Source organism: Leguminivora glycinivorella, chromosome 7 (assembly GCF_023078275.1).
Source record: "Leguminivora glycinivorella isolate SPB_JAAS2020 chromosome 7, LegGlyc_1.1, whole genome shotgun sequence".
In the NCBI taxonomy this organism is placed as follows: domain Eukaryota; kingdom Metazoa; phylum Arthropoda; class Insecta; order Lepidoptera; family Tortricidae; genus Leguminivora; species Leguminivora glycinivorella.
In genome coordinates this window covers 22,982,216-23,000,739 of record NC_062977.1, presented here as the reverse complement: position 1 = coordinate 23,000,739, position 18,524 = coordinate 22,982,216, and the positions used below count along the sequence as shown (strand labels likewise).

The 18,524-nt window shown below is 38.9% G+C and overlaps 1 protein-coding gene across 5 annotated transcripts in view; it reads right to left on the bottom strand.

Annotated features, from left to right (window-relative positions):
• The window catches only part of LOC125228395 (integrin alpha-8), a 212,738-nt gene that overhangs the window by 82,146 nt on the left and 112,068 nt on the right, over window positions 1-18,524 (bottom strand). The window lies entirely within an intron of this gene.

Genomic DNA, 18,524 nt, shown 5'->3' with positions numbered 1-18,524 from the left:
GGGTGGAGGCTCTAAGTCCAGCGGGTGCACGTGCGCGCGCGCCTCATCCTTATCTTGCGCGCCATCCTTGTCTCGCGCGCTGGAGGTGCCGGCCGCCGTCGCGATCGAGTCTGTCTCTTTCGCTCCCGTAGGTTTCCTATGCGCTGCATTGTGGTAAAATCTGGGAAGTCGTATGTTGCGTAATGACTTTAAGCAACTTATCCAGTTGCACCACTTCTCCTATATTGTGTTAGGTATTTCCATATCCCAATCTATGTTTTCTTGCCAACATAATTGTATTATCATTTTCCCATGAACAGTAAACGGAGATAAAAATCCATAAACGTCAAATATAGACATCACAACACGTAGAATGTCTCGTTTTGTCGGTCTCTGTGTTCCGTTGATAATGTTTTCAGGAATCTTCTTAAATGAAACGTCGAACCCCAGTACATCTTCATGTGGAGACCAGATCAAACCCAGAGTTCGCTCGCTTTCGTATTGTTCTCCGGTTTTGAACTTTACAGCTGCTTCGCCGAGAGTTGATTTTGGCATGGACTCGAGAACTTGTTTACTATTTGAAGTCCAGTTACGTAACTCGAAGCCACCTTGCTGATGTATGGACTTTATATCTCTTATCAACTCAATAGCGGTTTTCTCATCTGGCAGGCTGTCTATATAATCGTCCACATAGTGTTGATTGTATATAGCTTCGCAGGCAGGTAACATCGTAGGCTCGAAGCGCTGGGCGTTCTTGTTTTTTATATATTGTGCTACGAAAGGGCTACAGTTAGCTCCGAATATTAGCGAAGTCATGACGTAGGTATTTACCGGTCCCTTAGGGTCGCTTCGGTATAAAAATCGTAGCGCATTCGGGTCCTCTTCTCTGATTTTGACGCGTAAGAACATATCTTTTATGTCCGCCGTCACACCAATCCTCTGCTCTCGGAACCGCAACATAATTCCAAACAGTGACCTCAGTAGGTCGGGGCCCTTAAGTAGGTAATGGTTTAGTGACAATCCATTCGTTTCAGCGGCGCAGTCAAAAACGAGCCTAAGGCGCTTTTTATTTTTGTTATCCACTCCGAAATGTGGTAAGTACCATGTTTTGCTGGTTACTGCTGTTTCCTTTAACTCTTGTGCGTAGTCATTGTCAAACAGGTGTTGGACGCGTTCGTTGTATCTCTCTCTATAGCCATCACATTTTTCCATCTTGCGCTCCACTCCCTTTAGACGAGACATGGCATGAGGGAAGGAGTCAGGTAATTCACATTGCTCATTCTTCCAAGGGAGTCCAACATACCACCGTCCATTGACAAGTTTGGAGGTCTTGTCAAGTTTTTCCACGGCGCATACGTCGTTATAGTTCTCACGGGGTTTACTAGTTACGCCCAATGAGTCATACGTGAAGGAACGACGTACTTCTTCATGCAGGTCCTGCAGCAGCCGTTTGGTTTCGCTCGCGTCGTCATCGGTGACGTCACTATGGCAGATAAACAGAGTCGAGTACACCGCGGGCGCAGCTGATGACGCGCCGGGAGTTCTTCCATGTATGCACCAACCAAGAGGTGTACGAGTGGCGCAGGGCTCCTCCGGGCTACCGATGACAATCTCCAACGGTAACTGTAAGTGGTAGTAGTCTTGACCTATCAGTATTTCTGGTTTTAAGTTTTCACTGCAGAAATTATTTTTAAGTCTTTGTAAATGAGTATATTTATCACAGTTCACTAAGTTCATTTTATAGTTCGGTAGGTCAAGGTCATTAGCACTTTGCGCGGTCAGCGTAAACTTTTGTCCATTTTTGTTAGATATAGTTATATCCACGAGATAAGATTCGCACACAACTTCAGAGTTCTTCCATGCGCCACGCACACGCATGCACTCGCGGCGGCCGCGCGCCCCCACCCGTTTTGCGAGGTCCGCGCTTATCATAGTAACCGAGCTGCCGTCGTCAAGCATACAGCTGGTGCTAATCACGCCATAGGGTCCATGGATATTTATAGGCACTACCTTTAACATACCCCTTCGAGTAGAGGTAGAGGATGAGTTCAAGTTCGCCACTACTTCCGAATTAGGCACCGATTCGATCTCAGTCACTTGCACTGTACTATTATTGTCCTCATTATGTTGATCATTAGGCACATAATGCAATAACCGGTGATGCGCTAATCCACAGTTGTTTACGTCGCAGGCGGCGGCCGGACAAGTGTTTCGGTCGTGGTGCGATAACAAACACTTGTAACATAAACCGCGGCGTTTAACATATTGCCAGCGATCTTTGCGTAAAGACTTCTTGAACTTTTTACACTGCGGCAGGTCATGTTTAGCTGTTTTACAGTAACGGCACATGTTATTTAGTTCACTCTGTCCACTTTGCACTAATACAGTCTGCGCGTTAAAGTCATTTTTATCTTGATATTTATTACGTTTAAAATTGTCCGCACGTGTGTTTAATAAAGTAGCACTACAGGTAGACACTTTGAGCGCTTCTTCGTGAAGAAAGTTAGCTAATAAGTCGAATCTTGATGTAGTACCATCGGTGATGCGTTGATAACCGTAGTCGGCCCATTTTGATAACAATATGGTAGGCAGCTTGGACAACACAATAGTGACTAGACTCATTCCTTGTAGGTATTCTTCACGTTTTAGGGCACGTACGGCGGCCACGTAATTTCTTATCTTGTTTGAAAACACAATGATTTCTTTATGGTAATCAGGGGTCATTGTGTTTAACTTTTTAATTTCGTAGACAATCCGGGATAATATGACGTCAGGGTTCCCGAACTGTAGCTCCAAGGTTGACATAAGTATTTCTGGAGATGTGGTACTGATAAGTAGGGCATTCACTGCGTCCTTGGCGGGTCCACGAAGACATTTCCTTAGGCGCCATAGGTTCTCACTATCGCTAAATTTGCAGACTCGGGTAGACTCGTCGAATGCAGATTTAAATTGAAGCCACTCCATTGGGTCTCCAGTAAATGTTGGTAGCTCTTTAGGGGTGCTGATGCGGCTTAACAAATTAGAATTGTTGTTTTGATTGCAAACAGAAGTGGACATCATATCCTTCAGTACACAGGCTAATTGTTGAATTGGACCATCGGTGCCGGGCTCCACGTCGGCCGGCGGGCGCAGCGAGCCTGAAGGTTGACCTTGATCGGCGGCGCGCTGCGACTCCAACTCTAAATTGCTGTGTTCTACCCACTTAGCAATCTCACTTCGATTATCGGATTCTGACGGGGGACTGTATTCATCTTCTAATTCGGCAAGTTCCGCTTCCAAGCGTTTATCGATAAGCTGCATTTCTATTTGTGCTTTCTTTTCGGCCGCCTCAAGCTCTAACCTTTTTCTACGAGCCTCGATGGTAGATGTAGATGACTTGCGTGACAAAGACTTGTGTGAGCCAGACATGTTGGACTTTGCACTCTGGGCTTTTAAAACGACTGTTTTATCAGGTTGCACTACTTGTGATTTCTTTTCGGCAGACTCTAATTCCAGCTTTCTGTGAGCATCCATAGAAGCTGTATAAGATTTCTCGGACACAGGTTTATGGCGGCCAGGTACCACTTCAAGGTTAAACATCTCGGATTTCACACTTCGTACTTCCAACAGCTTGTCGTCCTGTACTTTAACTTCACCATCTTTAGCTGCACTTGTACTCGGCTCACTTTGAACGGCTTCGAAAGCTTCCTTTCTCTCCATTTCTTTTCTTACAGTTCTACGAGTTTTGACCATTATCTTCGACGGCGGCGTGAAGAACATCAAGATCCGGTTTGAAGACCACTTTGAAGGCTTTGTAGGTTCATTTACGATGAAGAAATAGTCAAAATTAGGAAACTACTTATATTTTTGTAGAAGGCGGTACATCCACAATTTACTAGCGATAAGGGACGTGCGGAGAGAGCAACAGCGTATATCGACTGGTTTAAAAATTGCTCTAGTACGGTTAACTATCAGGACCGCTCCCGCGCCCCGCGCGTTCTCCCCGTTCGTCCCCTAGCTTTGACAAACGTAAAACAGGTATTCAAAACTTAAAACTAATTGCGTCGCTCACAGGTACCGTACCAAAGAGGATCAAGTATTATAGAGAATTACTGTCAAAGTAAAATATGTAATCACAGTGCATAGACTGCCATCTCTCGACACAGGCTTAAAACTTTTGAACCTCAATTTTGACAATTTGGCTCATATTCTTAGCTTGATAATGATATGTGTTCAAATGTTAAATATTAATATTAGTGCCATCTAGCCTAGCGTCCCCCAAAGGTGTAACGCCATCTAGGCCACCGTACCTATTTTTATATGGTTCTGAGGTACGTTTTTTACATATGTCTATGACCGTACCTAAAAAATATATTGTATGGAAGCCGCGCGACGTCGGAATACAACCGGCGTGATATTAATGTGTTTTTAATTTAAGTTTTTGTGCCGCTAGGTGGTAGTAATGGCTGTTTCTAAACGGTCCAAGATTTATGTTAGAAAATAATTAACTTAGTTAACTATTGCGTTATAATTTACAACATGTGAGCTATTTAGAAATTAGTTTAAAGATTTAAGATTAATTCGCGGGCGGAGTCAAGTATTTTTACATGGGTTAAGACCCTTAGTGCGTTTTCACATTATCCGATCCGATATCGGAAGCAGGAAGGATTACAAAGGAAAAAATCAAAGATGGCGGCGTAAATCTATGGGATATCGGTCCGACATCCGATATCGAATCGGATAATGTGAAAACGCTTTTACATTTGTTCCATAACTATGCCAATTTATGTTTGATCGATTGTTCTTGTTCTAGTTAAACTGTAAAGTCAATTTTAAAATAGTATAGTTACTTTTAGCCAAAAAGGAGGAGTAATAAGCTATCACATAAATGGCGGGCGATTTTTATGGGGTCGTTAATAGGTGCACTTACTTTAACAGTATTACAAATAAGTAGCGTACGAACAACTTTCTAAAGAGGAAACTACAGAATTACGAGCTACCCCTTTTATGGCACGAAACTTCAAAAAACGAGAAAAAAGAAAATAGTCCATAAAATGACCAAAAACAACTTTAAAGTGCCGCGAAATTATAAGAAAATGTGGCAAAAAGTCGCAAAATGGCCAAAAGTCAGACAATGCGCGGACGCACCAAGTATGGGGTAGCGTTCCAAATGCCTAACCGACTGCGAAATATGTCGCCAAGAACCATCGTAAACGCTGATGGCCTAGCGGTTATGAACGTGCGATTTTCAAAACGTAGATCAAACCCTAGGTCGTACGTCGTACCAATAATTTTATTGTTTTTTTGTATTCGTTTATTTCAGACATAACAGTCCATATTGTTACATTACGTTACACTTATATTTAAAATTAAAGCTATAGAATTCAATAATTAATTTAAAATGAAAACCACAATTAAAACAAAATAAAATACGAATTAAATTAAATTAAATCAAACTAAATTAAATTATATCAAATTAAATTAAATTAAAAATTAAAATAAATTTGTGAATATTAATATTATATAATAAATTAGATATTAAATTAAATTCATTCAATAAAATAAAGTAAATAAAAAGAAATGTCCGTGTGCCTGAAATTTGAAATTTTAAACATCAACACAAATGTTGGCACTTAACTAACATGAACTATTAATTAAAAAGTTATTTAATTTCTACAGTCGCAAGCTCTGTGGTCTAACATGTAGGTCGAGAAGCGCTTTAGTGAGTGGGCAGTCTAAACGATTTGCTAATGCGTTGAGGATACTATTGGAGCTGGTTTTATGTGCAAAATATCATTTGATATTTGTCACTTTTCGTTAAAGGAAAACTTTGTGAGGAAAATCCTAATATGACCAAATTTACCCCCTGGGTCAGAAGATCAGACGGCTACAAATTTCTTAAAATCTACTGCCAACGTCGATTCGTAATATTAGCTGCTAAGTATAGATACAGCAAGGAAGATATGTTGCTGTTGTCCTGATGGCTCAGGGTACCATCACAAGAGGGCATCGCCTCAATGACCGAATATCGATCACTTGTATCGTTCTTGTATATACAGTAACATCATCATCATCATCATTTCAGCCATTAATCGCCCACTGCTGAGCATAGGCCTCCCTTCGTGTACGCCACTTATCCCGGTCCTGGGCTAATCTCATCCAGAAGTGCCCCGCAGTTTTTCGAATGTCGTCCACCCAACGAGCCAACGGATGCCAGGCGCTTCTTACATCCGATAGCGGCCACCATTCGGTCAACATTTTGGTCCACCTGCCATCACTCTGCCTGGCAACATGCCCCGCCCAATTCCATACAATAACATGATTTGGATTTTCGTAAAAGGCGCTCTAATTTACTACTACTACTAGCTGGAAGCACTTGAGTAGATATTAGTTAGTCTAGTCTTTCTACAGACTCAAGGAAGACGAAGAACCCTAATGTTAAGGCCTAGTTACACTGGCGTGCGTCTGCGCGAGCGCAACGCGCGGGTCGCGGTCAAATCCGACGTTTGTATCAGTCGCCATATTAGGCGCGCCAGGAATCCGCGCTGACAAATCACCGGACAATTTGTTCAGAAGTACAGGGTGAGGCCAAATGTGGATAGATAATTTATTAAGGAATAATACATTTTCAATAAGGTATAGTATTTGTTTTTTGTGGTATACGCATCAGACCACGATCATAATATACCTACTAAGGTATACTTATCCGGAAAACTGAAAATAGGTTGGGCCCTTTTTCTTTTCTTGTGAGTGTCTGAGTTTTTAAGTAACGAATAGGTAGCTCTAAGTGCGTTTTGACATTATACATACATACATACATACATACAATCACGCCTGTATCCCATGAAGGGATAGGCAGAGCACATGAAACTACTCAAGTTTCAGTGCCACTCTTGAGGGTTTGAAAGAAAACGAAACTGTGACATTGCAGTGACAGGTTGCCAGCCTCTCGCCTACGCCACAATTTAACCCAAATCCCACAGTCGCCTTCTACGACACCCACGGGCGAAAGGGGGTGGTGAAATTCTGCACCCGTCACCACACGGGTAAACCGATTTCCTATATATTAAATGCGGCATCATTGATTTTGCCTTTGACATCCTTCTTACATCCGATATCGGATCGGATAATGTATAAACTCTAAAGCATCTTGACGATTTCTAATCGGATGAAACCGATAATATCAACTTAAAGAGCCCCGTCGCTCGGTCGTTTGAACTTAGCAATTCCTTTAAATGCAAAATACAATTTCTCAATCTCAACTATAAGCGTAAAGCAAACAAATTGCAGTCAGTTCCAATAAATCTGCCAAACCAAAGACAATAAAATCAATAGAAAGCAATATCTCGCATCCGTCAAGTGGCCTTACCAAATACAGAAACGCACGGAAACCAAATAGAGAAACTAGTAGGCCTAGTGTACAGATACAGACCGATTCGAACTTCAAACACGACAAAAATAAGCTCTAAGTACGTTATGGATTGGATAATTCCGTGTCAGTGACGTTATTACTAGGGTTAGTTAGGGTTAGGGTTAGGGTTAGTAAAAGTCGCCTGGTTTTCGAGATTTTCACACTTTTTAAAATTAATACTACCTAAAATTTTAAAAAGTGTGAAAATCTCGAAAACCAGGCGACTTTTACTAAACCTTAAAGTCGATTTTCTGGACCAGTATAAGGTGCCCTCTTGGTGGTTAAAAGGTTGTCCATTAATTACCGGGCACCCTGTATAGAGATATTATATAATTATATTTTTCACCATTTTAGCTAAAATCTACAAAATGTTCCAAGACGTTTTGTCCTATAATAACACTTTTAATGTAGACCTCAAGATTAAAGCACGGTATAGATAAAAATAAAACATCAATGATGTCATATCAGACGAACTTTGCATAAAATCCATTACAAAGCATTGCCTTGAAGCACAAATTATTGATTTAGATAAGCTTTAACTGCATCTATTCGCTTCTTAAATACAGAGTAGATAGATAGGATGTAGGATAGTAGTCTATCTTAAAAAATACACGGCCTGGAATGTGCGTAAAAAACTACATTTGTTTATTTTTCATACATACATTTTATTAAATAGTTTTGTTACCATATTTCAATAAATTATTAAAAGAAAACAAATTGTTTCCTTTTCGTTTCACGTATCAAGTAGGTATTAATTATTCCACATATGAATAGCTTTCTTTTGAAGTCATTTGTACATGATTAAATTGATTAATGAATAATGATTAATTATTACAATAAAACTATTTGATTCATCCTATATGCAACGTGACGTCAAATTGATGTCATCGGCATGAAAGTTACGGGCCCTGTTTATATTAATCAAATATGAATGCAATAGTAATTTAAAAGAATCCATACTAATATTAAAAATGGGAAAGTGTGTGTGTCTGTTTGTTTGTCCGTCTTTCACGGCAAAACAGAGCGACGAATTGACGTGATTTTTTAAGTGGAGATAGTTGAAGAGATGGAGAGTGACATAGGCTGCTTTTTGTCTCTTCCTAACTCCCGACTTCCCTAAAACAGGGGGTGGAAATTTGTATGAAGCATTCCTTAATTTTCGAATTTAACGCGAGCGAAGCCGCGAGCAAAAGCTAGTATGTAATAAAATGACAAAAAGTCGTCGGGGGATCACAGAGCGACCTCTTTCTTTACTCTAGAGTTTGATTTGGCCGTGCAAAGAACGCAAATAAAAAGATGCACTGAAATCACAGGAAATGAAGTGGGTAATTTTGAATTACATGTTTTGTAAGTTCGTACATATCTTAATATATTTACAGAGACTTCATGAATCCCAAGTCCCACAGGCCTTCTAGGCCTGCCGATCGCGGGATTTCTTTGGTACAGTTATTTTGTATTTAGTTGTAGATAGGTACATAATTTGTTTTTCCCCTCACTAGCTCGGAAACACGCGTTTTGTCCTTTAATACCAGCGGGTGAAAACGCATTTTATCCACTAGTGGGTAAAGTAATTTGACCTTGAATATAGTCAAATTAACTGCTTTAAAATTGATAAAAGTAGATGAATCTAGTAATAAAGATGATTTACCACCTGTGGAACTACTGGAAGCAGTGATAAATGCGTTTTTTGCGTTGTAGTTTCCTCGCTATAGTGAGGGGAGAAGTTTTGTGTTACACTCGGGTGCAAATGTATTTTACTTCTCGTGTGTTAAAAAACTAGCAAGTTCAGGATTCTATTCTCGAAGCACTCGCTTCGCTCGTGGTTCAACTATAGATTCCTTTCACTTACTCGTTTTTCAATTCCACACTCGGCGTTAAAATACAACTTTGCCCCCTTGTATAACAAATAACTATTCTTAGGTTTCATTTTACTTTACTTATTTAATGATCATTACTTGTTGCTGTGTATTTTTAGCAAAAATATGTCTTGTTGAAATACTGTCATTATTCCTAAACTCTGTTTCAGATAAGCTGACTCCTGCATCTATTCCCAGTACGCACTGTGACGAGATATCTCGATTTACGCAGAAATCTATTTGCAATTGTAATATACCGGCGATAGCTTGCAATCGACATTTGCTTATATAAATGCCGCTGTGCGCATGTAGTTTTATTGGGATATAGAAATACCTATCATACCTATGTAGTCATCTTATAAGTCTACCATTTATACAGAAACTTTTCGTGTTTAGCAAAATGTCTGTCTTCACACACATCATCATCATCATCATCATATCAGCCGAAAGACGTCCACTGCTGGACATAGGCCTCCCCCAAAGATTGCCACAATGACCTGTCCTGCGCCACCCGCATCCAGCGGACTCCTGCGACCTTCACCAGGTCATCAATCCACATTGTGGGGGGCCTACCCACGCTGCGTCTTTCGGTACTTGGTCGCCACTCGAGAACCTTTCCGCCCCAACGGCCATCGGTTCTACGTGCAATGTGTCCCGCCCACTGCCACTTAACTTCACTTCTTCTCCTTCTCTCTTAATTTCACACACCTAAAAACACTTAACTTGAAGACGCTATGACTGTCGCTTTATGTAGAAAACTGACTGCCGATTTTTGCAAAGTTAGGGCATGTCAAATTAAACGTCAATCTAATACTATAATATTAGGTCAACGTTAGTATAACAATGATCCTGGATTTCGGCAGTAGGCTCCCACCAAAATTCTGTAAGAAAACATTGGTGAGTGTGCACGGGAAAACGTCCCACTTTGTCGATTGCTATAAAGCCGCTTTGTCAGTTTATTCATATAAAGGTACAAGTAAATTTCGACTTAATGGTAACCAAGTGGGACGTTTTACTAAACACACTCACATTTTTCTCTCATACGACGAGTTATCAGTTAATATTCATGAATAGAAATCTGTGCTCTCTGTCTACCCCTCTGGACAACAGGCGTGATTGTATGTATGTATGTATGTACGTATGTATGTCATAATTTTAGCTCCAGATCAGAGAACAACAGAAGAAGCATCTGCTTGAAGCTATAGTTTTTTTGCCAAGAAAATAACTAACTCTTCATTTATCAGCACCCATATCTAGACCCAATAAAACAATAACAAATCGATAATTTTATTGCCGATCCGTGAGAATCGATTAAGAGCAAAAAGCCATCAGTATTCGCGACAGGAACAATCGACTCCTAATAGAGCCTGTAATTTGTTATAATCGATTCCGGCAAAAAAGGATCGATTATACGGACTTTGCTATTTTTACTTATGTTGTTTATACGGGATGTTGGTGGGTGAAATAGATTGTGCCTATAATAGTAGGATATTTAACTATAATTATTTAATTGTATAAGAAAAGCTACAACAAGGTACATATAAAACACTGGAGTAAATCGTAGTGAAAAAAGTGCACGATTTCGCAAGTTTGAACCAGGTATATTAAATAAAATACGTACACTAACTTTAAGTAATAATATTCCCTTCCTGAGTTATTGACAAGTAATCCCAGAAAATTTCCATAATAATTTAATACATAGGCAATATCTTTAAGCATTAAAAGTCGCAGTGTAGATACATAAAAATGTATAACTAGATGAGGAAAATATCTCTGAAATTGCTATCGAACTAGGATTTTCAGTGTAAAATTAAGCAATACATATATAAGCTAAGAAAAAAATACTTGCCTACTCGTAATTCTCGTAAATGTAATGTTTATTATTTTGTGCGCATTAAGTACCTAGTAAAAAACTACAAACGGGTGAGTATATAGCCAACGTAAAAATTTAATACGGAAGAGTTGCCTAAGTACTCTGTACAAAGTGTACAATGATGTAGCAACATAATATCTGAAAACTATAGGCGCTATGTCTACAAATAATTATATGTTTTTCTTTAAAATCAATAGAACCATCAGTGCAGTAACTAAGACACCCTATATCTTCACTTCAAATTCCACCCGCGTAGCATCTCCACAGGTAATCCTCGCACAAACAGAACAAAATGCCTAAACAAATTGCTGCTGGGAGAGACCGCTTTTTGCACTAATTCGGCATTCCGAAATAAACATACCGACTCCTTTAGGAGACACAAAAACTCAACGGTCGAACGCGACTGGGTTTCAGAAATGGAACGTAAAGACGAGTTTTTTAGTTTTGATATGTGTAAGAGGATAGGGGAGGATCGATTCTCCATACAAATTAGTCTGTATTTTCCTCTTAGGAAAAGTTGTCTACTCGCTATGGCATGTATGTGTAGTGGGTAGTTGGGTACACACAAGTTAAATATTAAGTAAATTAAAATTAAATATTACAGAACATTCTTACACAGATTGACTGAGTCCCACGGAAAGCTCAACAAGGAATAAGCTTGTGATGTGGATACTCAGACAACGATCTATATAATATAACTAAAACTACTTATTCTTATTCATAGAAAACATCTATGACCATGACTCAGTAACAAATTATATTGTGTACTCATCACACAAATGAACACCCTTACCGAGATTCGATCCAAGAACCCGCTCAGCCAGACCGGTCAACAAAATACCTTAATTTGTGTCAAAATATTACCAATAATGTCAATAATCAATAAGTACTACGTTTGTATGAAAACCGTTTTCTGTCCATCTCTTTCGTCTTAAGTTTTGATATGTTAACAGCCATTGACATTTTGTAGAAATAATTATCGTTATGAAGATGTTTTTATTGGAGAGTACATTTCGGTTTGTACACAAAAGACACGGCTATTCAGTTTTAAGAATTGATTGCTTAAATTTCGGGATGGCCGGCCGTCAACGAATTTTAAGTAATGACATAATTGAAGCCACACAAACGCCAACGCCAAGAGGTTTTTTTATATAAATAAATATTATAAGTAAGACATTCTTACATAGATTGACTGAGTCTCACGGTAAACTCAAGCTTGCGTTGTGAGTACTCAAACAACGATATATTATAATAACATATATATAGTAGAGCGGCGAGAGGGTCTCGGAAAAAGTTGATGTGACTGGAGAGTATACTGCTGACAATTGGTATCGTTGTGATCGGTAGACTTTACTGAGTACGAAATAATGACTTGTCGCATTCTCAGACTGGGGGGGTTAACTACGACGTCACAAAGATCGCGGTCCCGGGTTTCAATTTTTTGCCAATTTGTCTAGAACCCCTTATCCAATTTTGAAAAATGAGGTGTTGATTGAAAGCGTATAATATGCTGATTAAGACTTCTTATAAGTGAAAAGTATAGGTTTGTTAGTTATTTTTTAATTAACAATAATGCAAAAAATACTTTTTTTTACTCTCTTTTTTGATTTTTGTGACTCAAAAAAGCAATGAAAACGGCCACTTAGCTAAAAAATATGTTATATGAATCATTTAACTACATTATTAAGCTATCTGTTGATTTTTAAATTTCTACGATCGGATAATAAATAAGCAAACTACAAGCACATACCTGTAGGCGGGGAGTACCGCATGACGCGCGTTCCCATACATTCGGCGTCTACCAAATTACACCTCGCGCAAAATTCGTTTCAAGCAGATATACCTCTTTATCTTATTCATTGTAACCTATCAATATTGGTATCATTTGAAAGTACAATTAAAGTAATTTAAGAAACAATGTCAATCATTTTCTTAAAATCAATAATCGCCAGTCTGCGGTGATTACAAAGGAAAAAAGTGGGTATGGAATTTGGCTGGTTTCCTAGGTTTGATACCCTAGACGAGTTTAAAAGGGGAGATAAAGGTGACATATGGGTTGTTCTCTGGCCTAAAAGCTACACAGAGGGTCAGGGGAGAAAAAACTAGGGTTTAAGTTTAGTTTTAAGTTATTTTTTCTTTTATTTGTTGTTTTTATTGTGTTTAATTTTTTTTGTAATTTTATCAAGGATACACGTTTTTCTCTTCTGCTGAAAATTCACTTTTTTATGAGAAATGTGATGAATTTCATGGCATTTTCCGATATAGACTAAAATTAACTTTCAAATAAGGCCACATATACATACTTTTACTTATATAATATTAAGGGTAATACCAAGTAATACCGTTTGAACTCAAACGACTTAGAGGTGCGGTTTTTTGACCCAGTAGGTATTAAAAAGTAATCTTAAAATCAAAACGATTAGACTTCGGTCGTTATACACATTAAATCACTAAAATGAAGTTACCTTTAATGTTTTAGTAATTATAATCAGTATTGATAGGTTACGATGAATAAGATTAGAGGTATATCTGCTTGAAACGAATTTTGCGCGAGGTGTAATTTGGTAGACGCCGAATGTATGGGAACGCGCGTCATGCGGTACTCCCCGCCTACAGGTATGTGCTTGTAGTTTGCTTATTTATTATCCGATCGTAGAAATTTCAAAAGCAACAGATAGCTTAATAATGTAGCTAAATGATTTATATAACATATTTTTTAGCTAAGTGGCCGTTTTCATTGCCTTTTTGAGTCACAAAAATAAAAAAAGAGAGTAAAAAAACGTATTTTTTTGCATTATTGTTAATTAAAAACCGGCCAAGAGCGTGTCGGGCCACGCTCAGTGTAGGGTTCCGTAGTTTTCCGTATTTTTCTCAAAAACTACTGTACCTATCAAGTTCAAAACAATTTTCCTAGAAAGTATTTATAAAGTTCTACTTTTGTGATTTTTTTCATATTTTTTAAACATATGGTTCAAAAGTTAGAGGGGGGGGACGCACTTTTTTTTCCTTTAGGAGCGATTATTTCCGAAAATATTAATATTATCAAAAAACCTATCTTAGTAAACCCTTATTCATGTTTTAATACCTATCCAACAATATATCACACGTTGGGATCGGAATGAAAAAAAATATCAGCCCCCACTTTACATGTAGGGGGGGTACCCTAATAAAAGATTTTTTTCCATTCTTTGTTTTTGCACTTTGTTGGCGTGATTGATATACATATTGGTACCAAATTTCAGCTTTCTAGTGCTAACGGTTACTAAGATTATCCGCGGACGGACGGACGGACGGACGGACAGACAGACATGGCGAAACTATAAGGGTTCCTAGTTGACTACGGAACCCTAAAAATAACTAACAAAACTATACTTTCACTTATAACAAATCTTAATCAGCATGTTATACGCTTTCAATCGACACCTCATTTTTCAAAATTGGATAAGTGGTTCTAGACAAATTGGCAAAAAATTGAAACCCGGGACCGCGATCTTTGTGACGTCATAGTTAACCCCCCCACAGTCTGAGAATGCGACAAGTCATTATTTCGTACTCAGTAAAGTCTACTGATCACAACGATACCACTTGTCAGCAGTATACTCTCCAGTCACATCAACTTTAAAACTAGACGACTTTTTTCAATTCCGCCGCCTTACTAATACAATTCATACATACATAGAAAACATCCATGACTAAGTAACAAGTACCTGTGCTCATCACACAAATAAATGCCCTTACCGGGATTTGAATGACGAATATTTAATTATTTATGTCGAATTTATGACGAATATTTATTTATATATCGATTGATTTATTAAAATAAATAATGGCTCATCATCCTAGACCTGACTTGGTGTATTTGACACCTAAAAGAAGGACAAAACCACATCTCGGACACTGGTGATCAAATATATGAAAGAGGCGCGTTCCTAGCACACAGTCTAAGCTCGTGTAGGTGAACGCGTATCATGATTGTATGAGTGAGATATGACAAGTCGACTGTTCGAGTTTTTGACAGGCAGTAACTGTGAGGTAACCGAGAGGGGGTAGGCGGCACTTTCAGCGGGGAGCGGGAGTAGAGTAGTACTCTTTATTATACTGTGATAAAACCTTATCACTAAAGAAGCTAAATCTAGAAATATCGAATACTATCCTTAATATTTTTATATCCATAGCACCTTTTCCTCATAAGGTAATTCTTTGATTTTCAACCCAATCAAACCTCTGCCTCTGACATATAAATCTAGCCAACGGGTGGAGCAGGAAGGGCGTGCCAAGACTTCAGGGAGCCTAGCCAAAGTCAAAATAGCTTACGCTTCGCAAGCTAGCTCTGTCGCTTTTTTGTCGCGCGACAGAGCCAGACTGCGTTTCGATTATAGACTGTATCCTCTAAATTACGACTTTTTGTAGGTACTTACTGCTAATTTTAACCCGTTAATCCGCAAGATTAATCCGTTAACATGTTGAGTAGGCCGCTAGCGGCCGCTGCCTGTCGTCAAAAATTGACACGTTTCTTTCTCTTTTGCACTCCTAGGATGATTATATACGTGAGAGCTTTTCTTTTGCACACTTCAGCAGTCTTTAAAAGCGAAATGATAAATCTGTCTTTCGATCTAAACGTAGCGCAAACGATTGACACGTCGGCTATGCCGACTGGAAGGGCGCGCCAAGACAGACTTAAAACCAACTTCAAAACGTCCTAACACACATACCTGCTTTCCCATTTTCAATCTCATATTTAAGTTAATAGAGTTGTTATTTTTGTATGTTTGGTAAGTAGTTGTGTCGTTGGTAAGTGGTAAATGGGCAATGGATGAGCTTTATAGGTCACTGTTACGGTGAGGTCATCAGCTGATGGGTACTAAAGGGGTTATGGGGAGATAATGGTAGCTTTCCGAGGTAACTTATATTCATACTCATATTAAATGAACTGAAATACACAAAGATATAGGAAACCACAAAAACAAAGACGCAGCAAAAGGGAATGTACAAGTTTCTAATGGGGTGGCAAAGCGCATGTGACACTGTTTGAGTTGCAGGCGTCCATAGGTTACGGCGACCGCTTTACATCAGGCGGGCCGTATGCTTGTTTGCCACCGACGTAGTATAAAAAAAAAACCTAATTGGAGGCAAGTTTAATTTAACGATTAAACAAATAACGCGTCTAAAGTATCAGCCACCCGCGCCTCGATTATCTTAAAAAGAGATAATCAAATCTCGAAAGTTGGAATTTTCAACAACATCAGTAATTAGTAATTACTGTACCATTTTACTAATTTAAATATCTACTTACAAAAGTTGTTATAATATCCTAAAACCACAACGAAATGAAACAATTAAAAACTAAAAACTGTCCCCGTGTGGTGACGGTCACCGTGTGGTGACGGGTTAAGAATTTCACCACCCCTTTCTTCCCGTGGGTGTCGTAGAAGTCGACTGTGGGATATGGGTTAAATTGTGGCGTAGGCGAGAGGCTGGCAACCTGTCACTGCAATGTCACAATTTGGATTTCTTTCAACCCCTTTTTGCCAAGAAACTGAAACTTAGTAGTTCATGTGCTCTGCCTACCCCTTTATGGGATACAGGCGTGATTATATGTATGTTATATGTATGTAAAAACTAAAAAGTCGGTAAAAAAGAGAAAAAACTTGTTTGTTTTAAGAGACACCTGGGACATTCAATCGTCAATTGTTGATGATAAAAAAAATGATAGATAAAAAAATTTAATCCTGTATAATAAATAGATACCTAATTTAAACCCTCATTTGCTATATCCAGACTAAAAGTAGGATTTTTCTGACTTGTCAGGAGTTCTAACCATTTGTCAGGAATCTTAAAAAGCCTGTATGAAAATTCTTCGAAAATGTATATGTATTACCGCGTTCATAACGTCATTTTCCCTCTTTATTTTGTTGCAAACTTTAAACTTTGCTTAGTTCGCAACTTCTTTCAGCCTACAATCTTTCGCCATGACCCTTAAGGCCTCACGGGCACATCCATTAGAATGTCTAATGACACCTCACGATGATGTCACCACTCAAAATACCCAAAGGCTGTCAAATGCGCCATTAATTTCAGTTGACATTTGCCTGAACTGGGTCAATTCCTGTGCGCCAGGGGTTCTCAAAGTGTGCTGTAAGTCCCAGGGGATCGCCAGGTCGGAATGGGATTTAAGTACGATAAGTAACGATGCTCTTACACGGGCAATACAATTACCAGCAATCTACATACCATTGCCGCGTTTGTTCAATGCGCACCAACTAACTATGGAGCAAACGCGGCAATGGTATATTCCTTGGAATTGTGTTGCCCGTGTAAGACCACCGTAAGCAGGTATAATTTCTTACGTAAAAGCTTAAAATCTACGACTACACAATTGCTTTGTCAGTTTATCATTTTTCCTTAATTATTAATATCTACGACAAATTAGAATGGCATCAAGTTCGCTAAGGCATGTTACCGACTAGCTTCTTAAATATTTTACTTTCTACTTGGTTGTCTTCGCGTGTCAGCGGAATCGAAGTTGAAATAAAAAGTAAAAAAGTAAAAACATTTATTTACCAAAATGAATCAATTTACAGTAACAGTTGGCAGTGAGTGACTCCCACACTAGGCTGAGCCTATATCGTGGAAGTCGTTAACATTTAGGTATATTGTTTCCAAAAGATATAGCGGCTTAAAAAATAAAATTACAAAAGGCATGCTGACTTAGGACTAATGTACACTTAAAGCTACAAATAAAATTTACCAAAATGTACCTAAGTACAAAAGACTCAGTCACGTGGAAGGGCCTGTTATAAAGTTTGAGAAACCCTGCCAGAGACTACTCTCTCGACCTAGAACCAAAAAGCCGTAAGAAAAAGATAGTATAGGGCAACCCAGGCAGGCAAGCATGGTCGCGTGATAATTGATATAACATCAAGCCGTTCTTTTCGCACTATTTGTAAGTGCGTTAGGGACGCAACGATGCGATAAAGTTTATAGAACTAGTGTGCTACGCCCGCAGGGTGGGTTTTGGGATATTGGGTCATGGTTTTACGATTTCTGGATGGACTGATTAAGCTATCTGTGTCAGGGGATGTGGGTGAAATGGGTTTACGACTGTGAGGGTAAAAAAGGGTGTGACCTTTTGAGACTATAGACAGTTAAAGAACTGTCATTTTGAAATTATCGAGGTTGTAAATAGGTTTTCAAAAGGAGGGCTTCTACCTCAGGATCAAAATAGTCCAGCCGGCGTATCATGCTTCTAATTTTATCACTTATCCACGTGGATAAGACTTCTGTCACGCTTTGGCAAGTATGTCAGTGTGAGAGTGACAGATGTCTTATCCACATGGATAAGTGATAAAATTGGAAGCATGGTACGCCGGCAGGGGGCCATTTATCGAAGCTACAAGTTACAATTTACAAGCGGTTGTCAGTGTCT